This window comes from Camelus bactrianus, chromosome 10 (genome assembly GCF_048773025.1).
Source record: "Camelus bactrianus isolate YW-2024 breed Bactrian camel chromosome 10, ASM4877302v1, whole genome shotgun sequence".
NCBI classification, from domain to species: Eukaryota; Metazoa; Chordata; class Mammalia; order Artiodactyla; family Camelidae; genus Camelus; species Camelus bactrianus.
Genome location: NC_133548.1, coordinates 27,677,651 through 27,702,723, shown reverse-complemented (window position 1 = coordinate 27,702,723; position 25,073 = coordinate 27,677,651). Strand labels below are relative to the sequence as shown.

General features: G+C 41.0%; 1 pseudogene; it reads right to left on the bottom strand.

The window, feature by feature from the left end:
* Positions 1 to 725: 725 nt before the first annotated feature.
* On the bottom strand, positions 726 to 22,029 carry LOC105076784 (serine/threonine-protein kinase MARK2-like; annotated as a pseudogene).
* Positions 22,030 to 25,073: the final 3,044 nt, after the last annotated feature.

Below are 25,073 nucleotides of genomic sequence, written 5' to 3'. Positions count from 1 at the left end.
TAAGTGTGGTGTACAAGGCTGGCCTCTCAAAATTCTTTTTCTTTATCACTGCCTCCACTGCCCAGAACAGGTTTGAGCGTCTCCACTCAGTCATTGCTTTCAGGTTCAATCAGAAAGCTTCAGGCAAGCCTGCAACAGAGATGTCTGTGTATAAACCTGAAAGAGAATTCACTGCAGTTCCCAATGGCCCCTGCCAGTCCTGGTTGTTGCCAGAGGGAGAGGCTGGGGTCCCACCACAGGGCAGATTCTGCTGGTCACAACTGTCGAGCCACCCAATGTGGGGAGCCAACTCATGACCTGAGGACGGTCGGCACTAACAGGATAATAAATCTTGAGTGCTGGCGTCAGGCTCTGAGGTTGATCTGTTAAAGACAATCTCTGTCCCGCCACCCCTTGAAGATGTTTGCGTCAAGGAATCTTAAGCCTTAAGGACATCCTCTGCAAATAAGATACCAGTGACATTGTTAAAGAAGATATAATCAGCACACAAGTTAACAATCTTAGTACATGGTGGTTTACGATTAGGGTAAAGGTTACAATGCTTATGCCTACATGAAGGAATGCATGCTTTGAATTGTCAAAATTGTATAAATTGACTGCTGGAAATAAACTCGGGGTCCATTCTTGGTCCTGTGTCTTGCGGGCTTAGAGTGCAACCCTCTCAACCCCACCTTTTGTTGTCTTCTTTCTTTTCTCAGTCCTGTAGCACAGGTTTTTGGACCTGCTCATTGTCGGCTGGCTCCGACAACCCAACATGGACAGTTTCCTTTGGACGGGCCTGAGGGCTTGGTTAAGTCTGGGGCACCACCACTGCTGCTGATGTTGTGAGCGGAGGGCGAGGTCCTGGGGACACGCTGGGGGGCGGTGCTGAGCTGCTTAGGGTACAGCCGCCAAGCTTGGAGGGGCTGCACTGAGGCTTGTCTTAGATTCTTGGTGCAGGTGGAGGGGACACAGAAGCCAAGGAGGCTCTGCTTCCCCCTGGCACAGTTAGGATGACTGCCATTCTGGGTGGACGCCTCCCTCTCCAAAAGCAGGGATTTCTTGCTTTGTTGATGCTGGTGGTGAGGCTGAAGTTTGCTGAGGGGAGAGGGAATTCTTTTCCCTCCCCAGGCAGGAGGGAGGCTGGCAGGCACGGGTGGTGCTGCCGGCCTTCCGTCCTCACCCCTGGTCTTCCTCAGGCTGCCGATTCTCTGCACTGCTGCTCTGAGTGGGAACTGAAGCGGAATGGCAGCCTTGCTGAAACCTTGCTGCTTGAGGTTAGCAGATGGGCTACGGTGTACCTTGTGGGGTGGAGAAGGGGTGCTGCTAGTGGTCAGGTCCGTCGAAGGCTGGGCCCTCAGCCTGGTGGTGTAACCCTCCAGCTTGGATGCCTTGTAGCCCTGGAGCAAATAGGTGGCCATCACTTTGTGGTACGTCTGGCCCATCCAGAGATATGGATCTCTTCCCACATGGAACCCACCGACAGCATCTGAGGGTCCGTGGAGTCAGGGGTGGCTGCACGGAAGTCTTCAGTTCATTATCGTCATGACCAGCTTTCATCCATCAATCTTTCATGATTTGCTCTAAAGGGCTTCTCTTGCTCAGACTGTGAATGAGAAATTCCTTGAGCAGGTCACACTCTGTCGACACGGAGAAGAGGATATGGTACTATCCTCTCAGTACTGTTTCCACAGCTCCTTGAATTTCTGTGCATCCTAAGGCAGGGATCTGCTGACCAGGGTATCCAGGATGACTCCCAGGCCCCACGAATGCACTGGGAGACCTTCACACCTTTGATCCTTGAAGAGTTCCAGGCAGCATCAGGGGGGCTGCCTCACAAAGTATCCAGCTTGCTGCTAAAGGTGAATTTGTTGCTTAAGTTAAAGATGGCACTCTTGATGGTCACACCAGCATCCAAGTGCAGGTTTTCCGCCTTTAAGTCCCTATGAACAATAAACTTGCTGGTGATGGTACTCCATGGTAGACACTGCCTTTCAGATTTTGGCTTGGGCCTCTTTTTCTATCATAAATCCATGAGTTACTAGGTAATCAAACTTCTCCTGCACTAGTACACGCCATTATGAGGTAGAGGGATTAATCAGTCTTGATCACATCAAATAATTTATTGTTGGGATGATTCAAAGTCTTTGTGATTCCTGCTTCACAGGGTAGTTTCTGCAAGCTCAGGGACTCCTACTGAGTCTTATCCGTGATGTTCTGGGCTACCTCTTCCCAGTCAGGATGTGCCAGGCCAACGTCACCTTGGAGACGGGAGCAGGGCTTACAGCAACCAGATCTCAGAGTTTAGAAGAACAATTGCCTCAAACTGGGTCAATGCAAAGAAAACCACGCCTAGGTCTACAGCTAAAAGCCATGCTAGAAAGACAACTAAAATCTTATAAGGAAGAGAAAATAAAGTAACCAAAACTGTTTAAAGAACATCTCTAAAGTACTGAAAGAAGGAAATTACCAGCCTAGTATTCTATATGCAGTAAAAATAAATCACTTTCAAAAATAAAAGCAAAATAAAGATATTTCTTGATTAAAAAAGAAGACAGATATTTTTTGGAAGCTGACCAAACACAGATAATGACAAGTGGAAGGTCTTAGAATAAAGAAAAGGCCGAGTGGAAATTCTTATTTATTGGAAGAAATAAAAATCACTGGAAGGGTAAATATGTTGGTAAATATATCATTATCTGGCAACACAGGATTGCCACAAACCTTCAATTGGTAGAAAAACACAGCATCTGTAAAGCACACTTAAGACCAAGCACAATAAAATGAGGTATGCCTCAAAAAAGCTAGAAAAAGACATACCATGAAAACACAGAACCAAGGAAAACTAGTGCATTAGATTCTACAGACCATAACGAATCACCATTCCTGCCACATGGCCTTCGGGACAACATGGCGGCTTACTTCCTTCAAGTCCAGTAGCAGAGCATCTGCTGCTGCTGCTTTTCTCCTTTGTTAAGGGTTTACATGATTCACCCACACCTGCCTACCCAGGATAATCGCCCCCTTGATTAACTCAAAATCAGCTACTGGATCTTTAGTTACATCTGCAAAATCTCCTCACCTTTTCCATACAACATAACCTAATTCCATCATATTTGCTGGTCAACTCCAGGTGAGGCCATGACTCGAGGGTATGAGTCATTCGGGGTCATCTTAGAACTCTTCCTAACACAGAAGGAATGTCCATAGTAATATCAAAGTAGATTTCAGAAGAAAATCACTTGGAATAAACAGGAATATCACATGTTGATAAAGGATCAATTCAGCAAGAGGATAAGATAATCCTACCTGTATGTGCACCTAAGGACAAAAACAAAATAAATATATGTGCACCTAAGAAGCAAAAACTGATAGAACTATACAGAAAAGCAGAGAAATCCACAGTTTTCTTTGGAGATTCCACCACTCCTCACTCAGTAATCGACAGAACAAGTAAACAGAAAATCAAGGCACAAAAGAGCTGAACCCCCTGAACTAAAGGGATATCACTGACATTTAGAAAACATTTCACCACCAAGAGCACAATACACATTCTTTTCAAGTGTGTGTTTACCAGGATAATCTGTATTCTTGCCCATAAAACAAATTTAAGAGACTAGAAATCATAGATGGTGTGTTCTCTGACCACAATAAACTTACTAGAAATTAACAATAAAAAGGATGTCTAGAATAACTTATTGCTTTTATAGTGAAGAAGGTTTTCGGAGGCCCTTACTCTTCCATTCCTGCCAACATCTCTTCTTTTTTTCTATTATGAGTATAGTTCTTATGAAATTCCTTTGTATGTCTTTTTTGGAAATACATTTTTACTTATCTTCAATAAATACTGACGTTAGTAATAGGGTAGGTATTTATTCAACTTTGTAAGACATTAAGAAGTGATTTTCCAGACTGTTAGTGTACATGTCTTTCACCTTTTTGGTTAAACGTATTCATAGGTGTTTTATTCATGTGGATGCTACTGTAAATGGGATTGTGTTCTTAACTTCCTTTTCATGTCGTTTATTTCTGGTGTATAGAAACACAACTGATTTTTGCATGCTGATATTTAACTTTGCAAATTTGATGAATTTGGTGAATAAATAATAAGCTCAAGTAGTTTTGGGTGGGTTCTTTAGTATTTTCTATATGTAGGATCATTTTATCTAAATAGAGATGGTTTTACCGAGACAGGAGGGAAGGGGGCAGGGCACAGCCAGTCAAGGAATGACAGCAATTTAACCCCAAATGGTGGAAGATTCACCTCCCAGTTGGCCTGGAGGATTAAGTTGGTGGGAGGTTTGACTTTTTAGTAGACCCTGAGCTTCATTATATGCTCATTGTAACAGCGTGATAAATAACATGCCTGCAGGCGCCATGACAGCCCCAAGGCTAACTGCAAAAGGCCAAAGAGTGGGTGGTGGCCCAATTCCTGGGAATTCCAGCCCCTTCCCAGGACAGTGGAAATGGTCCTACCTGTATGCACGTGAAACTACTGAGCCCATACAAACTGGCAACACCGCGCCTAACCGCCGTTTCTTGCCCCCTCCTCCTTGGAGACAGCCCGCGCTCTGTCTGTGGAGTGTGTACCTGCTTTACTGTAACCTGAGCACCCAACTCCCACACCTCTTTCCTTGCCTTTCTCTTGCCTTACACTCTATGCAGTGTGCATCTCTCTAAATAAACTACCTTTACTTGACTGTGGCTCATACTTGAATTCTTTCCTGCATGAAGCCAAGGACCCACACCTGGCGGGACATGTCCCAGGGGCTCAACTGAGACCTGGGACACAGCCCTCCCATCCTCATGCCCCACATCCGTTTTCCTGTGTCATTACTTCTTCCTTTATAATTTGGATGTCCTTATTTTTTTTTCCCTTGCCTAATTACCCTGGCTGGGACTTACAGTACAATGTTGAATAGCAGTGGTAAATGTGGGCGTCCTTGCCTTGTTTGTGATCTGTTGACTGAAATAAATACGCAGCCTAGAAGTTGAGAGTTATGTTTTATTTGGCGGGAGGACTCGAGCCGGGAGTACAGCCTCTCAGATGGCTCTGAGGGACTGCTCCGAAGAGGTAGGGGAGGAGCTAGGATAGATAGGAGCTTTACAACAAAGACCAGGTAGTTGGAACAAGAAAAGATTGCTTCTTATCTAAAGAAAACCAGGCATCTCAAGTTAAAGAATTTAGTGCTTTTCTATGTATGGGAGGAAGCAAACATTTGGGCTGATTGAATTCATTCCTTTGACAAGCACCTAGATATCTAGGGCCAGTATCCTGTCCTTTCTTATTCTGAGTACCCTCAGGGTGCACCTTTGTGAGTGGTTGCAGAGGCTGGGCGGCAGGCCTGTCCTCACTGGGGGGTGGTGGCAGCCGCTGATGACTTGATGGCTTCAGCATTCTTTGTTTACTGATACGGTTTGCAGTATTTTTTGTTCACAGATTTTAGGGGGAAAACTTTCAGTCTTTCAACACTGAGTATGAGACGAGTTGTAGGTTTTGGTAAATGTCCTTTATCATGTTTTTTGGGTCCCTATACTCAGTTCCAATGTGTGTGCTGGTCTTGGGGGGGTAGGGTGGGAGCAGTGGTTTCCCCATGCCTTGGAAACCAGCAGGCTACCCAGAATTCAACTCAATTCTGACACTATCTGAAGACGACATCAGATTCCACAGGTTAAGGCCTCAGTCTTACAAGGCTGCCCCCACCCACACACTTCTGACACTGGTCACAAGTCCAGGCTCTTGACCTGTACTTCTGACCAACTGGCTATAAATCAGAGGTTCCCATGACCCCCTTTTGGGGTTCAATTAATTTGCTAGAGTGGTTCACAGAACTCAGAGAAACATTTTACTTACTAGACCACCAGTTTATTATAAGAGGATATAATTCAGGGACAGCCAGGTAGAAGAGATGCGTAGGGCATGACATGTGGAACGGGGCACAGAGGTCCTATACAATATTGGAGCATGCCATTCTCCCCAGGTCTCCACACGTCCACCAACCTGGAAGCTCTCCGAACCCCATCCTTTTGGGTTTTTATGGAGGCTTCACTCAGTAACTCACTGGCCTTTGGTGACTGATTAAGCTCCAGCCCCTCTCCCCTGCCCACAGGCTAGGGTGTGGGATGGCTGGATCAAAGCCTCTAATCACTTGGCTGGCTCCACCCCAACCTTAGGTGCTTTCTAAAAGTCACCTTATTAACATAACAAAAGACAACTTTGTGGCTCATACCACTTAAGAAATCCCTAAGGTTTTAAGAGGTCTGTGCCAGAAACAGAGACAAAGACCAAATGTATATATTCCTTAATAGATATCACAGTATCATATTAACTTAAGGAATTTCCTTTCCAGTCTTAGATTTCTGGATGTATTTATTATGAAATGGTGTTGAATTTTGTCAAATGCTTACATTACTGAGATGGCCATGTTTTTTTTTTCTTTCATTTTATTAAACTGGTACATTAAATTGATTAAATTTCTGTGTTGAATCACCTTTGTATTGCCAGGATAAATCTTACTTGCCCATAATGTATACTCTTTTAAATGTGCTGTTGATTTGGCTTGCTAATACTTCTTGAGGATTTTTGTGGTTACATTGGTAAGAGACAGTGAAGGAGGATTAAGAAAGTGGCCGCACTTAGGCTAACAGATTGCTTATTCTTAACCCTTGCCCTTAAAACGATCAACTGACCTGACTGACCTGGTTGCTACTCACAGTTCCAGGCCCATTGTTAAAACTAAAGCTGTTGATCTTATTGATTCTACTTTATTACAGTCATTGAAATTTGGTCTCTGAGTCCTTCTCCAAGGAGAAGGTCACAGGGCTGTAACTTACAAAATAGCCTGAATTACCAAGAAGAACACCCCTTGAGTACTTAAGAGATAAAGAGATCTAATCACTGGCCTCTATAGAACTGGTCGCCTGGAGGCATCACGCCGCCATTCTAAGGCTTCTGATGAGAAAATGATCCTGTTGATTGTTATCGATGCTTTATTGTTTGAGCTATGGCTAGACAGCCACCCCACCCCATCCCCAGGTGGGCTCACAGTTTTGAAGGCACTGGCCTGCTGGGAGTCCCCTTTGCCTGGCAAAGCAGTAAAATTGCCTCTTTTTGTCTAAGCTCCAAGACCTTGTCTCTGGGTTATTCGGCTCGTCTGAGACGGGGCCAATCTTTCGGCAACAATATTGGTCTGGAGTTTTTTTGGCGTGGTACATCTGTCTTTCGTTTCAGGCAAATTTGGCCTCATAGAATGTGCTAAGAATTGGTCTCTCCTTTTGTAATTTTTAGAAGCATTTGAGTAGGACTTAGTGTTACTTCTTTTTAACATATTTGGTAGAATTCACCAGAGAAGCCATCTGGTCCTGGACTTTTCTATGTTGGAAGACTTGCTTATTAATTCAATTTTTGAATTTGTTATAAGTCTGTTCAGATGTTCTATTTTTTCTTGAGTCCTTTTTTATAATTTTTGTCTTTCTAGGAATATGATCATTTTATCCATATTACCCAATTTGTTGACATACAGTTGTTTTTAGTACTCTCTTATAATTCTTTTAATTTCTGTAAGGTCAGCTATAATGCAATGTCCACACTTTCATTTCTGAATTTAGTTATTTGTGTCTTTTCTCTTTTTTCTTGGTCAATCTAGCTAAAGTTTTGTCAATTCTGTTGATCTTTTCAAAGAAATTAATTCAGTAATTCTATTGTTTTTCTATTCTTTATATAATTTACTTCCTCCCTTATCTTTATATTCTTCCTCCTTTAGGGAATAGGGCTACCAGATATCTATCAAATGTTAAATTTAACAGCAAGGAGATTTCAAAGTAGCCATTCTAAAAATATGTTCACAGAACTAAAGGAAAGCATTATTAAAGAATAAATGAAGGTGTGATGACAATGTCATAACAACTCAAGAATAGAAGCAGATGGAAATCATAAAAAAGAACTGAATGTAAATTTTGGTCTCGGAAAGCACAATAACTCAAGTAAAAATACTCTAGAGGGTCTCAACATTAGAACTGACCTGATAAAAGAAAAAAATTAGTAAACTTGAAGATGGATTGAGATTATGCAGCCCAAAGAACAGAGGGAAAAAGAATAAAAACAAATGGAGCCGTGGAGAACTGTAGGACACCATTAATCATACCAACATGCAGGCGCTAGAAAGAACAGAAGGCGAGGAGAGAGAAAGGAAAAGAAAAAACACTCAAGAAATATGACTGAAAAGCTCTTAAATTATTTAAAACAAATAACCAGTACTTCCTGAAAATTCAATAAACACCAAGTAGGGTAAAGGAAAGAGACTCAAAATTGTTGCCAAAAGATCAGCCCCTGTTCCTGACGAGCCAAATAGCCCAGAGACAGGTTCTTGGAGCTTAGAAGAAAAGAGGCAATTTTACTGCTTTGCCGGGCAAAGGGGACTCCCAGCAGGCCAGCGCCTTCAACACTGTGAGCCCACCTTGGGGATGGGGTGGGGAGGCTGTTTAGCCATAGCTCAAACAATAAAGCATCGATAACAAATCAACAGGATCATTTTCTCATCAGAAGACTTAGAATGGCATCGTGATGCCTCCAGGCGACCAGTTCTATAGAGGCCAGTGATTAGATCTCTTTATCCCGTAAGCACTCAAGGTAATTGAGTAAGCACTCTTCTTGGTAATTCAGGCTATTTTGTAAGTTACAGCCCTGTGACCTTCTCCTTGGAGAAGGACTCAGAGACCAAGCTTGATTATTACTTTCAATGACTGGAATAAAGTAGAATCAGTAAGATCAACAGCTTTAGTTTTAACAGTGGGCCTGGAACTGTGAGTAGCAACCAGGCCAGTCAGCTCAGTTGACCATTTTAAGGGCAAGCGTAAGAATAAGCAATCTCTTAGCCTAAGTGTGGCCATTTTATTAATCCTCCTTCAAAATGACACATTAAGGAAACATGCTGGAAGTCAAAAATATCTTGAAGTATGAAATATGAAATATCTTCAAAGCAGTGAGAGAAAAAGAATGTGTCACTTATAAGCAAATCCAAAAGCTGCTATCTCAGAAGAAACGATGGTGTTCAAAAGTCGTTAAACACTGGCACCAGTCTTTACTAACATTTCTTTCAGAACATTACAAAAAATGTAAGTTTACATTTAGAAATTTCTGGACTTTATATTGTCATACTCCCCTAGGGCTTCCTACATTCCACCTACACATTCCACTTTACCGAAAACTTTCTATGAAGACCCAGGCTACCTGCCTCTGGTCCTTTTGTTCCTTCCCCCCTTTTTATTTTCATCTCTTTAGTGTTGTGTGTCTGGACCTAGTCCAAAACTCAGCTGACAAAAATGAGAACTCTCTTTAAGAGACAGGATATTATTGAACTTAAGCAGGTAAATGTTGAATTATTTTTATTAGGAAGGGTTGGACTGTGGGAGTACCAAGGACCATCAACAGTGGCACAAGTTACTCTGTGGGGCCTGCCCAATTCGGGAATTATGTGGGTCTTCACTTTGGTAGAGATGTTTGAGCCAACATCTGAAGGATAACTTATTAGCTGAGTGAAAAATGGGAAAATACTTTTCACGCAAAGAAGATTATTTGCACAAATACCCTGAGGTGGCAATGAGAACGATGCATTGGAAAAGCAGAAAAAGAGAGCTTTGTTGGTTGAAAAGCAATGAGTAAAGTTTAAAATGGCTGAGGCAAGATTTGAGGTAGAGACCACACTGGGGCATGTTAGACTTTGTAATCCACATTAAGCAGTGTGTTTCTCTCTGCTCCTTCCCATAGCTGACAGTCGATGACTAACTCCTTCAGTCATGAATGATTAACCTACTCTCATTGACCTACCTGGAGAGGATCCACCGAAGTGCAGTATCTTAATTCAGAAGTTTCCAAAGGAATGTGACTTTATTATTTTTAAGCACTGGCAGAAATTGGAAATCTTCACCTAGTGCGTCTTGCAAGTGCATCCTAGAGAGATGTTTAATGGGGGGTGAGGCTCATCAGTATTTCGTAGCAACAGTTGCGTATAATAATTAGTCCTCTGATGCCTTATATATCAATTCTTCTCTTAAGAAAACATCAAGGTCTTGTTTATACTTAAAAAAAAATTTTTTTTCAAAATGAAAAGCATTTCTGTTAAATGTCACATAAGGGAATGAGTTAAAGGGGTTTTACTAACATGACTTGGCTCACCTAGAAGGCTCCAAATGCATATACAGGATCTCCTCAAGGAGAATCAGTTCTGACTCCAGATCAGGGACTAAGGAAACCTCCCTGCCTGAGGTAAAACAATGAAACAAACAAACAAGCAGAAATAGAATTCCTTCACCCGACTTAAAGAGGTCTTGTCTATCTGCCCGATCTGCCACCTAGCATTTCTGTTTTCTCTACTTTGGAAATCTCTGCCCTGACTTAATCTCGTGCTACACTCCGGGAATGGGGAAAAGAGAATGGGGGAGGAGGAGTTGTATGAAAAATGATTGTACTGGCTGCTCAAACCGCCTCCCCCACCAAGAGATGAGATACGTGTCTGTGATTGTGTAAGGGGAGAGGGTCTGTTTATTAAGGACGAGTCTGTCAGGTTTTGTGAACATAAGTATGTTGAGTTTGAGTCTTGAGTCAGTGTGCGAGCTGTGAATGTATGTGACATATATTATATATATGTATCTTTAAACACTTACTCATAAAACAACAAACTGAGACCGTTCTGGTCTATACATAGCAAGTCCCTTTTCTTTGGGTGTCTGCCCGTGAAAAGCTTATGAAATGGAGACTGAAGTAATTTTGTTTGAAATGTCTGCCTACAGCTACTTACTTCTTGTTTTTTAACTGTCACTGATCAACCTGTTAGCCAGTCAGCAACATTTATTGATTTTACTGTGCTGAGCAGGAAGAAGTGCTAAATATGGAGGCCTTGACTTTACAGAAATAGCGACAAAGAGAAATAGTGGGAATCAAATTGCTGAATATAGTCTACCCTCTTGAGCAAACAAATAAAGGCAGTGCTTTTTAAGAACACTCAAAAGTGAGAGGGCAAAGACCAGGGTTCTTGCAGACGGGGGTTATGATTCCTCTTTCTAAATCCCATCTTGTGGGCTATTATATGTCAAGAAAGTTGTTTGGTAGTTGGCTGGCTCTCATTTCAAGCCATTGGGTACCCCATAAACTTCCATTCTCTATTCTTGTTTCTCACCAGTGGATACTGTGGAATCTGACATCAGTGAACCTGTTCCTTTCCTGCCACTAAGTGGCAGTCTTAGTTGTACAGAGAGGGAAGAAAAACATAAGAAGGGGGGAAAGAAGGAAGGGAGAGGTGAACTCAAGGAAGAAAGGCATTGGAGTACGCACAGTCTGAAGTGATAATGGGAGTAGGAAACCAGAGGTCTCGATTCTAATAATAATTACTTGGCAATAAAATATATGCAGTTATATCCTCTAACCCTTCTGTTAGTAGAATACATTGTTTATCCTCAGTTTCCAAAGTGTATTCTCCCACTTTTGTGAGAATATAGTGATCAATTCCATGGTATTTCCTAAAATCCAGAGACACTTATCACCTTGCAGATAAGAGGTAGATTTTTATTTATTTCATGGTATGAATTTGATTGGGAAAAGACCGTGTCCCTAATAGATAATTGAAAATCCATAATGAAATGCTTTCTTGGATTCTGCCTGGTTGCAAAATGCTCATAATTGCAACACTCATGATTGCAAAACGCTTCCATGCTTCTCCTAGGAAGTCTTGACCTGTCATGGCGTGACTCCTAGAAACTAGAAGGATACTCTTATTTCACCACAGTCTGGTCTCTTGAAAGTGACAGATTCCTGTTCCAGGAATTCAGACAGAAAAAGATTTTTTTAGAAGACCACAAAAGAGATGTTTTAAAGATTTTGGTGACCTCAAGGGGAGCATAATAATCACAATCTCATTTGCAAGATCACCTAAACTGCTACCCTTTTTCACTCTCCTAGTATCTAGATTATTTTTTTCACACCAGATTAAATTTCATAATCAATTAATATAATTACTGCTTTGTATGCATTTCAACCTCCTTGTCCCTCTCTCTCTAGTCATTCTATTCTCTTGTTAAAATCCCAGTCCTGCTTAAATACCACTCCTCCCCTACTCAGATTTGCATCAGTGTAGCTACATGTGGCTGAAGAAAAAACATTTTTACACATTTTAATATGTTTAACCACTCAGGTTAAACTATGACCACAAATGTCAAGCACACCCTTTACTGCTCAGCAATCAAACTACATTTCCCTAGTCCATTCACTTTTTAAATTTATTTTTTAATTGAAGTATAGTTGCTGCACAATATTATTTAATTTATTGGTGTACAATATAGTGATTGACAATTTTTAAAGGTTATACTCCATTCATAGTTACTATAAAATATTGGCCATATTCCCCATATTGTACAATATATCCTTGTGGCTTATTTTATGCATAATAGTTTGTACCTCTTATTCCCCTATCCCTATATTGCCTCTCCCCACTGGTAACCACTAATTTGTTTTCTATTTTTGTGAGTCTGCTTCTTTTTAGCTTTATTCACTCGTTTATTGTATGTTTTAGATTCCACATATAAGTGATATCATACAGAGTTCATTCATTTTATTACTTGCCCAGAGGGTTATTTCACACATTTCTCTCTCTCATCGAACTCCACTCTCACTCTACTTTCTACTTCATTAGGAAAGTTGAAGCCATGGAGAAGAACTTCCACAGATTTCTCCTGCTACAGCTCTTCACCTTCTAGCATTTGTGTCCATACACTTGACCTTCTGTCCTGTTCCTACATGGGGATTACTCATACTCCTATTTTCATGCCAGTGCCACCATATCTGAACTACGTAGTGTCCTTTTACCCATTCAAGTGCTTGACTCAAAAATGGGCTCCCCTCTCTTCTAAGTCGTCATTATTCCCCACTCTCCTGATTTATCACATCAGCGTTCAAACATACTATTTCTATCTTATAAATAAAGTCTACTGAACTTGAATAGGGCAGAATATGGGGGTGGCAAAATGTGCTTCTTAATCTCACTATAAAACTGGTTGATCATCTTTATGAGTTAAACTTGTTTACCTAAAGTAAAATTTTTATTCACTGGACGTCACCCATAAGGATTTAATGTAGGAAAGGTTATCAGAATGAAAGAACTAAAGCTCAAAGTAGGTGGGATGCAGAAGACAGAAGTATAACACAGCTGCCTGCCAGGGACCCCTTGCGAGGATATGTGGGGGTGGTGTTCTGTGGATGGAGGAAGGAGGACAGGGGGACACCTAATCAGGTATCAGAGAGTCTCAGAGCAGGAAGGCATATGGAGTGAAGAGAGAGAGAAAAAGAGGTTTTCCAGCAGCTGTGCATTAAGGATCATAGTGATAAACTTATAAGGGAGAGGAGAATTTTACGACACGTGACTGTGGACTAGAAATTGAGCCCTTTAACAGACCTATCACTGATGACGGTAAAAACAGAATAACCCTCAGCTACCTGTTTCTCTGGACTGCTGCTCTGAATTGGACAGTAACAAGACTGGGGCATGAGTGACCCCTGGATTAATACGGTTAAACCTTGCGTAAATCTGTGTCAGTTTTGCTCACAAGGCATGCATGTTGGGTGGCACCAGGACTCAGTTTAGGGAGCTTGACCTTCCTAGGCATACCATATGTAAACCAACGTGGAATGTTCAGATGAATCTTATTTGTTCCTATTAATTTATTCAGCATATATTTACTAAAGATCTGGCTCAGGCTGTCCACAAGCTAGCACTATAACCGTGACACTGTTCTTGCTCTCAGGCAGGATACAGATGAGGATGTATAGGACCAGGAAAAAAAAATAGATGAAAAGTTTAATATTAGAAAGCATGGCTTAAACTATAAAATGCTAGGTAATTTCATAGTTTAGGGCTAATGTGGCAAGTGTTCTTTCAAGAGAAAAAGTGTTACCTTCTTCCTGGCTCTGGTGGAAGAACAGCCTTTAAACTCTTTATTTACACCTCATAGCAGACTTTTTTCTTTCCTCTTTGATTCCTCTCAACTTAAGTCCTGAAATGTTTAATGGACACCTTTGAACCTTCATTTGTAAACTTCTTGTGAGAATATAGTGACCAATTCCATGGTATTTCCTAAAATCCAGAGACAAGAATTTAAGTGCTGTAGAGACCTGTTAACGCTCTTCTAAGAAACTTCTAAAATACAATAGTGTCACCGAGTTCCTCCTTCTGCTCTGTCTGCAGTAATCAGTGAAGGCATTTTCCCCTCACTCGGCTATTGTCCATGATAGCAATACTCTTGTGGGGTCCTTACTTTCCTCTCTTACGGCCCCGGATTGAAGACCCTCCAACTCTGCCTGCCCTTGAAATGTTAATTTCCCAGTTTGTCCCACACCGCTTGCCAGGAATCTGCCTGTGTCCACCCCCTTCCCTCCCTTTCCCGCATTTCTGCTGGTCTCTTTCCCTTTCTCTTCTGGACTCTAATCTCCTCTACTCTTCTAACTTTCTCATCTTCTCTTTTCTCCAACCCTCCTCTCCATACTCCTTCCCATGAAATCCTATATACTCCCTCAATTTAAATATTGCTGTTGCATTGACAGTGTTAAAAAAGACCTCACAAAACTCCCTCATGGCTTCCAGACTCGTATCTCCTACTGCCAGAGGACAGCCCCACGGTGCTCCAGGCTGGTATACACTCTCCCAGACAGCTTCCCCACAGCCTCACTCCTGACTGAGTCATGCTGTCATGTGGGGGACAGTAAATAAGTGGGGGGACAGTAGATTCATGTAATGTGAGCTTTCCATCTTGACTCAGCCGCTTGACTGCTGTGTGACTTTAAGAAAAACATCAAACTGGTTCAAGTCTACATGTTCTTATGTAAAAGGCAGCTAATAATGCCTACTTTATAGTGTCATCATGAGGATTAACTATGATGATGAACTTGTGAAAAAAAGGAGGCATTCTCTCCATTGGGCGTCCATTCAGATGGATTACACTTGATCCCATGTGTGTGGGTGGCTCCAGATACTTCTCTCTGCCATCAGGGATTCTAGAAAAGTTGCTTACCTGTTTTTTTGTTACATTTATTTTTAAGATTCTGCTTTCAGGGAATGAGTGAAGATGATATATTCACTTTTGTAGTAAATTTAAAAAATATATATATAGACTTTAACATCTTTTGAATCTGGGATGGATTTGCGACTCACCTTTGACCAACAGCATGTGATGGGAGTGACACTGTGTGATTTCTGAGCCGAAGCCTTACGGGGTCTTGTAGCTCCCACCTCTGTTCCTGCAGAACATGCACGGAGAGCGCCTGCTGTGGAGAAGCCCTGATGTCAGTGGAAATGTTCTAAGTCTGAATTATGGCGATGGTTGTACCACACAATGAAGTTACTGAATGTCACTGAATTTTACACATAAACTTTATGATTTTTAAAATATATCTCAATAAAGCTGTTACAAAAAAAGAAGCCCTGAATGGAGATCACATGGGGAGAAAGGCGCAGGCGTCCCCGATACCCCAGTTAAGCCCATTGCCAGTCAGCTGACCATGCGTCGAATGCCATCAGATGGATGTGTTCAAGCCAAACCAGTCAACTCAAGAATTTTGAGAAACTTTAAAATCAGGGTTATTTTTAGGATCAATAAATAATTAATTTTAAATTGGGAGTTCAAGATTTGCAGATACTAACTAATATATAAAAAAATAAACAACAAGTTTATACTGTATAGCACAGGGAGCTATAGTCAATATCTTGCAGTAACTTATGGTGAAAAAGAATGTGAAAAGGAATATGTGCATGTTCATGTATGACTGAAGCATTGTGCTGTACACCAGAAGTCGACACAACATTGTAGACTGACTATACTTCAATTATATATATATATATATGTATATAAAGAATAATAAGTAATTAATTATCCTTATGCTACTAATTGTTTAACCCATATATGGAACTCACATTATTCCTTTGAATTACACAACCTCATATACATCTACAAACATTGCAACAAAGTATGTATATGTACATGACAGTCTTTGGGGGAGGATTTTTTTTTTATTTAATTTTTTTTATTGAAGTATAGTCAGTTTACAATGTTGTATCAATTTCTGGTGTACAGCACAATGTTTCAGTCATACATATGCATACATCTATTCCTTTTCATATTCTTTTTCATTATAAGTTACTACAAGATATCGTGTATAGTTCCCTGTGCTGTACAGTATAAACTTGTTTATCTGTTCTATGTATAGTAGTTAGTATCTGCAAATCTCAAACTCCCAATTTATCCCTTCCCACCTCCTTTCCCCCTTGGTAACCGTAAGTTTGTTTTCTATGCATGAAGGTCTTTTCTGAAGGTTTGGAGAATAGGAAACTAAGTTCATATCAACAAAAACAACAGTTAAATATTTGATTTTATTTTTCTTAAAATTCTTTTGTTTTCTTTCTCACTGTTTCTCTCTTCCTTCTTCTCTTCTCTCTTGCCTCTTCTGTTCTCTTCCTTTCCAAATATCTGTATTGGACACCCTCGCTTGTATAGTATGGTTTACTTCTTGATTTCCTTACGTTCTATCATCTGAGGTCTCAGTTTTATTCCCAATAACCTGTCAAAATGTCTTCCCTAACCAAAAGCAATTTCTTCCTAAAGAGGCGTTACAGATCTAGCCACTAAGATTATTCATTATCATACTACCGTAAATACACATCATCTTGTCCAATGACTGACTGACACATATTCTAATAAAATTTATTCTTCTTCCTGCATCCCACATCTTGTTTCACAATATGTCAATCTATCTAGTAACTCAGATGAGGGCATTTGGAGTCATGCTTGATCCCTTCCTACATCTGCCCTCCTAACTCCGATCTCTTATCTTATTATTCCCTTCTCAGAAATATTTTAAGAACGCGTTCCCTTATCCACATCCCAGCACGAAAGCTCTCGTTCAAAACCTCTTCATTTGTCACCAAGGTTAGCATAATTTTACCCTAATTTTCCCTTCTGCCTCTAATTCACATTTATTTTAAGCAATGCTCCAGGGAAGGGGTTGTTAAATTATGCCACACAGGCCAAATTTGGCCAACCATCTGTTTTTGTAAAACATAAAACAAAACAAAAACAGTTTTATTGGAACACAGCCATGCCCATGTATTTATGTATCGTCTAAGGCTGCTTTTGCATTTTAACGGAGGAATTGAGTCATTGCGACAAAGATGATATGGCCCGTGAAGTCTCAGATATTTACTATCTGGCTCGCTGAATAAGTTTGTAGATACCTGTTCTAGAATCAATCACAAAAATCTTTCCAAAGCACAGACCCTTTTGCATGCTTTCATTATTGTTTTAAAAAGTCAAATAGATATAGATTTTTAAAACTGCAAAAATAGACATCAAATTCTTAATAGGTTTACATGTGGATGGTGGAACTCTACTCATGAATTTCTGTATCTTTATATTTTGCATAACAGCATGAAATAATATTTTATACAACAGCAAGGGTGATGTACCTTATAAGAACAACAAAACATAAAGACTTGAAAAGCATTTAAACCTGCTTCTTTAAAACTTCCAATGACTATTTTTGCTTATAAGAAAATGTCCTAATTCTTTGAAAAATGTATAAGGCCTTCATAATTTCTCCAATCTTTTTTTTTTTTCCCAATTGCTAATACTCACCTTGCCTGCCACTCTCTCACAGACTCTAGCTTGGTGGATCTCAAATTTTAACATTCTTAATAGCTGCTGAACATCTGAATTCCTGAGCTCTCTTACTGGTACGTTTGGGGTAAGACTACACATTCACATTTTTAATAAGCACTCTTGCTAGTGGTTCATGGGTCACATTTTAACAGAGTTTTACGCTGGGAAATCAGATTGACCTAGGTTCAAAGCCTGACTTCAGTACTCACCAGTTATCTGACTTTGGAAAAATAACAAACTCACCAAAGCACAGCTTCCTCTTCTGTGAAATGAGATCCCAAAAGTATCTGCCTCACTAAGGTCTGTGTAAGTTTTAAATGAGATGGTGCAGGTCAAAGATGGAGCACAGTGTCTGGCTCAGAGTAAATATTTGGTAAATGTGATCTGTTTTCCTTTACACTTTCCTCATTATTATCAATGATATCATTATTTTAATTGCAAAACTCTCTTTGAGCCATAACAAATTCCAGGCCATGCCCGTCATCTACAGTCATGCACACTCACCATTGCACATTCTCCCCTTTTTCCATAATGTCCTTCTTCATCCTCAGCTCATTTGTGTTCACTGGCTTAACTCTTACCCTTCCTCTAGGGACCAATTCATGCATTATCTTCAGCTAAAGCCATCTCTCCCTCTCTCGCAGCTGTACCCCCACAAGACCTTGTACGCATTACCACTCTAGTCCTTCTCATAATGTACTAAAGTTATGTTTATTTTTGTGTGCTCAGAAGAGACTGTGGCATCTTTGAGAACAAGCATCATGCCCATTTCATCTTCACGTGATCATCATTTTCATGACTGGTCCCTCTATTTATTCTGGGTTTCCATGAGATAAGCCTTGAGTTAGCCATGTGCTTCTGACACTTTGACATCTAGGGCTTTGCAGACTCTGGGGAGACTGCCCCTCACAGGGCTAGTCAGTTCCTAGAGATAGTAAATGAATCACCTGTGAACAGGTCCTTCAAATGCAAACCACCTACTTTATCAAGCTCCTATCCTCCAGGCCACTATCCCCTGCCCCAGTCACTCCGGGGCCAGGTTGCAGACACCTGGGGACAGCCCCTCTGCCCACGTCTGCCGAAGTTACTCAAACTGGCCAATCAGAGAACTGCTCATGCTGCCTTGCTGACTCCTTCTCAGGCAGACCACAATAAGGCCTCTTGCCTACAATTTCTGCACTCCCTCTGCCTCCTGACTGATCCTTCTCCTTCGTGCGGCCCCGCGGCATGGTGTTCCCCTTCGTTATGGGAACTGGGAATATAACGAGCTATTTTTTCAATGGTAGTTGTTTCCTCATCTGTTGGACCTGGTATACCTGAATAACGATAAAACCTATATTTAGAAACAGACCCTTTACTGAATTTTTTAAGTGACTTAAATATTCTTACTGTAGTCATGTGTGGTTGTTTTTAACAGAGATGAGAAACGTGCACAGCGGTAGGTTAAGTAACTTGTTCAAGGTCACGTGACTATTAGACCATGGCCATAATTCAAATCCAAGTCTATTGTCTCCAAATCCTGAGTTCTCTACTCTGTATGGCCTTGAAGTCCTCCCCATCACAGGATTCACAGGTCAGTCAGGGAAATTGCCTGAGTGCTAACACATTGATTCAAGGTATCTGTATCTTAATTTCATGTACCTATTTTCTCAATGTTTCCCCCTCAACTATCAACAAAATATACTTCTTTTGGGGGCTTCAGGGTTGGGGAAGCAAGAAAACTTTTAAAAGACCCATTACAAAACGGTTTGCATATTTATAAATGACTGCTAAAAAGGAGTACATTTTGAAAGGGATTTTGAAATGAATGTAAATTCATCTGGCTAAAGCTCATTCGAGATCAGGGTAGAAATCATTAAAGCAAAAATAAAAAGGCAATTTGGTTTATTAGCTCTTAAGAAACCAGTTTCATAAGTGATAAAAATTCAGCATTGGTTGAAATCTGCTTGGTGATAAGCTCTTGGAGTCTTTATTCACCAGCAGCTAAGTCTATTAACAAGAAGTCAGAGAGATTAGAAATAAGACCCTTTTCAGAGCAAGAGAACAAGAAAAAGAGAAAAAAAATCTTGAAGCTAGACAAGGAGGATGCATGGTAACACTCAGGTGAGAGAAGCCCTGTAACGCAAAACCTCGTGAACTGAGATTTCAGTGACAAGGTCCAAGCTCGCAGCTGCGCCATCTTGGACAAGCCAACAAGCCACTTCCGTTCCCTGAAGTCCTGTATTCCTCATCTGTCAAATGAGGTAGGCTACAGTAAGGTGCGGCTCTCTGAAGTTCTACTCATACTTAACCTCGCCTTTTAATTTTTAATCATGCCACTAGGTGGCAGCAGGAATTAAACAATGTCGTTGCCTTAGTATTCTGGTTTTTCAGAAGGATTTGTTTTGTGAGAGTAGGAATCACTTTGGAGGATAATATTACCATCATCACCACCGCTACAAGCACACAATCTAAAACAGAACAATGGTTAAGGTGCACGATAATTAAACAAGTAAAACAAACAACTTCTCACTCATTAAAATCAGCATATTGCTACCTAAGGAAAATGCCCAATGATGGCAAGAATTTATTTAACCTGCTTCCCAGTGAAATACGTTATCACAGTGTCTACATTTTTATTACTTGTAAATTAACTGTCTTAATTCTGTGGACTCCAGGCACACAGATACAATGGCCTGCTCAATAATTCCATTTGGATGTCTACTAAGAACTTCACAGACTCAACTTCACTCCCCCAAAGCTGATTCGTCCCAGGCTTTTGCAGTCTCATAAAATTGACAGCACTATTGCCCTCAGTGCTCAATTCAAACATGTAGGTGCCATAATTTGTTTTTCTCCCCTGTCCCCATTCTGCATCTGATCCATTAGAAATGCTTTGCCTGCACCTGCAAAACACATGGTAATAGTTTCCATTTAATTCTAGCTTCACTGCTACCATTTCAGTCCAGACCACCATCATGTCTCACAGGGATGACTTCGAAAACCACCTACCTGGACTCTTCTCTTTTTGTCCCCCTACAATCTGTGCTCAGTTAATTAGCCAGGGTGATGGTTTAAAATATAATACCTATCATGCCACTCTCTGATATAAAACCCTCCCAGAACGAATCAGTGCCCTTCTTACTCTGTAACGTGAGTTATGCACCTCTTCATAACCCAGCAGTTGCCTGCGCCTTTTACAGCTTACACACCCACTCACTGTGCTCCAGCAGTACCACACTTCTCCCATGGACTCTCGCACACACACACACACACACACACACACACGTCAGTCACTCCTACCTTAGACCTCTGGATTAGTTCTTCCTTCTGTCTACAATGCTCTATCCCCTGGTCCACCCCGGGCTGGTACTTGTCATCATTCAGATCTCAGATCCTCCAAGTCTCACCCAGCCAGACCATCTACAGTGACAGTGACCCCTTTCTATCACCTTACCCTAGTTTGTTCCTGTCTCTGCACTTACCATGCTCTGAATGGCCTTGTTTATCCATTTGTTTACTTATTTATTGTCTTCTGTCACTAAAATAGGCCAGGGATATGTCAGTTATTTACGACAGTGAGTTTACTTCATGTCTACTGGAGCATCAGAAGTACTTGACAGGTAATTTAAACCAAGTCAGTGATTTACAGACAGGATCGTACCTTTAAGATTGAAAAGAAATACCAACATGGCACTGAGAAACGGGTCACCGTTGGTCTTCATGGAATGCAGCCATTGGCAATAACTTGTTTTCCTGGAAAAATCCTCTTAGCAAAAGCAAGTTTTGCATTCTCAGTATTGGGTAAATGCTTCTCTCTCAATAACCATTTAACAACAAAATCATGTTGTGTATAGTTTCCTAACAATGACAACAGGTAATACTTGAGTACGTACCCAGGGCTAGGCTCTGGGCGAAACCCTGCATTCATAACCCTGTAATTTAGAACAGCCCTTTGATTAGGCTACATCTTGTCATTTCCTTAAATGGTATAGTCAGTGGCTTAAATGAGAGTGAAGGTGGTTGCCAAACCTGCTCAGATTTTGTGCTCAAACCAGGATCTCAGCCCTTGTGCTGCGACCCCCGAGGCTGCCCACCTAATTCTTTTGTTATCTTCCTCCCTGTATTCGTTTCCTATGGCTGCAGTAACAAAACAAACTTAGTGGCTTAAAATAATACAGATTTATTCTCTTACAGTTCTGGAGGCTGGAAGTCTGAAGTCAGTTTCACTGGGTTACAGTCAAGGTGTAGACAGAGTGGGTTCCTTATGAAGGCTCTGAGGGAAGATTTTATTGTCTTGCCTTTTTCAGCTTCTGGTGGCCACTTGCATTCTGTGGCTGTGACGCCAGAGTGCACTGCTCCAATCTCTGCTCCCATCGTCGTGTCATTTTCCCCTCTGACTCTGATTCCTCTGTGTCCCCTCTTAAATAGACCCTGCTGACTCTGTTTACCCACCCAGGTGCTCCAGCTTAATCTCCCCATCACAGGACCCTAACTTAATCACATCTGCAAAATCTCTTTTGTCATACAAAGTCACTTTCACAGGTTCCAGGGATCAGCTGTGCATAGATTATGGCGGCTGCTTTTCAGCCTCCCACACTCCCCCTGCTAGTTACTGATGGGCAGGAGACACCAGGCCTCCTCATTCACTACCTACGTGACTTGTCTCCACACACCAGCCTCTCTCCATCTGCAATTCAGGCTAAGGCTTCAGCAAAACTACAGAATACAGACATCACGGACCTTTGGCATCAACCACAAGTAATTGATGCTAAAAATGCTACGGTCTACTATATATCGATCATAAAGATGCCTGCAAGGTACTTAGGATTATTTAAGCCTTCAAGGGCTTAAATACAGATATTTAAGACTAAGTCCTAATGCATGCCTTTTCTACCTCTTAGCTGCTTTAGCTTGGGCTTCCTACTTAATAATCCCCTTGACATTGCTATGAATGATTTTTATTTGAAAGAGGACAATACTTTTTACAAAGCCCCAAAACTCTTGCCTAGTTCAGATATGACCTAAATGAAATAGCTTGAAAGAGAATTGAGGCTGGGTTTTATTAAACCCAGCTCCCAGATGCTAAAAAAATGAACAGTGATATTGGCAAGGAGTAAAATACCCAGTAAAGTGCTCAATAGCGTCTATAAATAAATTTGCGATTCACTTAGGATGTAAACAGTACAGAGCAAGACTTGAATACATCAGCAGGGCTGTAAAATGCGGCCTTTACTTTCCTTTACTCCTGACCTCTCAATTACAAAGGCTCCTCAAAAGAGGGTTTGTGGTAGAGCATCATTCCCAAATTGCTGCTCTCAGCATGTGGCAACACAGAGCTTTCATTGCAACTTTCACTTCATCATATTCCTGGAGGCAGAACTACTTTCTAAGTCCAAAGTGGTTCTCTTAGAGGAACAGTTTAAGCACAGGACCATCTGCAGTCAAGGTCAACTTGTCTCTTACAGTACATTTTTAAAAGCCACTATAACTGAGAGTTTCAATTCATTTCTCTTTTGCAAAGAGATGAAAATAAAGGGTACCACTAGGAGAAAAGATCATTTTCCTATAAAGCAGCATTTTTTGAATTGTTTTTGGCAGAATGTGAGATAGTTTAGTAAGGAAAAAAATAGTTTTGTTTCAAAGCACTGTTGAGAAATGCTTTGTCCTACGTTCTCTTTCTGCAGATTGAAATAGCACAGTAGGATAGTAAAGGCTCTGAGAAGTCCTGCAATAAGGAAATATCCTCAATTTTGTTTAACCCACTAATTTTGGCCACTGATTCCACTATCTGCCTATTGCTCCTTCCCATCCTGTAGAAGGATGCTCTGTGGCACACACTCTGTGAAACACTGCTCTGAAGTATTTTTGTAGATGAGGAGACTTAAGCATCACAAGAATGGTGGTGAGAACAAAATGATGCTTTCTGAAATAGACGGGACTAAGGAATACCGATCTGAAAATTCAGAAACTAGCAAGAGTCTTAAGAACAGAGCAAAACTAGCTCAGATAAGATTCTGATGAGTGGATTAGATGCTCCTTGAGAGCAAAGTCGTCTGTCTTCACCAATTTTTTTAAATTCCTAAAAACATACCCAATTCTGTGTAAAGACTCAGTATTTACACCAAAACTCCTCAATGTGCCATTTTACAGTGATCTGAAGCTGCATCCAACATGGGATCTCTGGTTGTCTATTGACCATATATGGTCCTCTTATTTAGTATCTCTTAAAATGATAGTTTATAAAGACTAAAGGCATAATCTCCAGAACCAGACGCCTTGGGTTCCAGTTCTGGTTCTACCAGTCATGGCCAACATGACCTTAGATAAATCACTCTACTGACTCATGCCGATAATGTCCTTATTTATAGAGTGGGCATAGTAACAGAATATATGATTTCAGAGGGTTGTGAGAATTTTAAAAGATGTGAAAAGATGTGTGCTTGGAACAGTGGGAGTACTCACAAGGGTTAAACATACCCTTTGGCCAGGCAAGCGGGATCCCTGCTCTGAACTCAGCGTAAAGACCTCATTCTGTCCCTCCTTTGACTACTGTAAGCTCACACAAGTCAGGGGTCCACAGAGCCCGGGGGACATGTGCACCAAAAAGCCTGCTTCCCTCACCTCTTAAACCACATTTTAGGTACCTAGGAACCCCAAGCTCCTTGTCTGAATGAAGCGATGGCTGAAGCATTTCATGGAACTCTAGTAACATGAGATACTTTTTAAAGGGATTCCACGGCCAGATAAATTTCAGCAACACTGTGCACTGTATCTGCTGTCTTAGAGTGTGAACCAAATTTTAGAAATAAGCTCGATTAACTTTATTGAATCCAATTTCCCTAGGTTTACTAGAATCTAAAAATTCCTTGTCCCTCCCCCTCACCCCATAGTAATGATAAATACCCAGAGGAACTAAGTGTGGAAAGTACTTTGGAAACTGATGGTAAGGGAGAATGAACACAGACTTTGGAGTCCGACCAACTTAGATTGAATTTTTGGCTCTGCTACTCGCTAACCGCTTGACTCTGTATGAATTACTTAACCTTTCTGAGCTTTAGTTTCTGTTGGTGTCTCCGAGGTAGCTTCTGGTAAATAGTATTCCTGCCCAGGTTTTGAGGAAGTTTAAAAAAATTAAATATAAATATGGAAGCCATAATACAGCCTTTATTACTAACAGAGGACAGGTTTTAGGACCCAGTGAAGGTTGGTTAATCCCAACTGACTTGATAATCCAGAGGGTGTCCGTGCTAAAGAGGAAGAAAGGAGAAGCTGAGCCCATCGTGTCCACATTTGTACCAATCAGGTAAGTCTGTCTGTTTCTCAGAAAGCTTGGAAGGGGGATGGAAGTGGTGAAAAGAAATGCCACACCAGTGAAATTCTCTGTAACTAAAGGAATCATTCCTCCCCCAATAGTACAA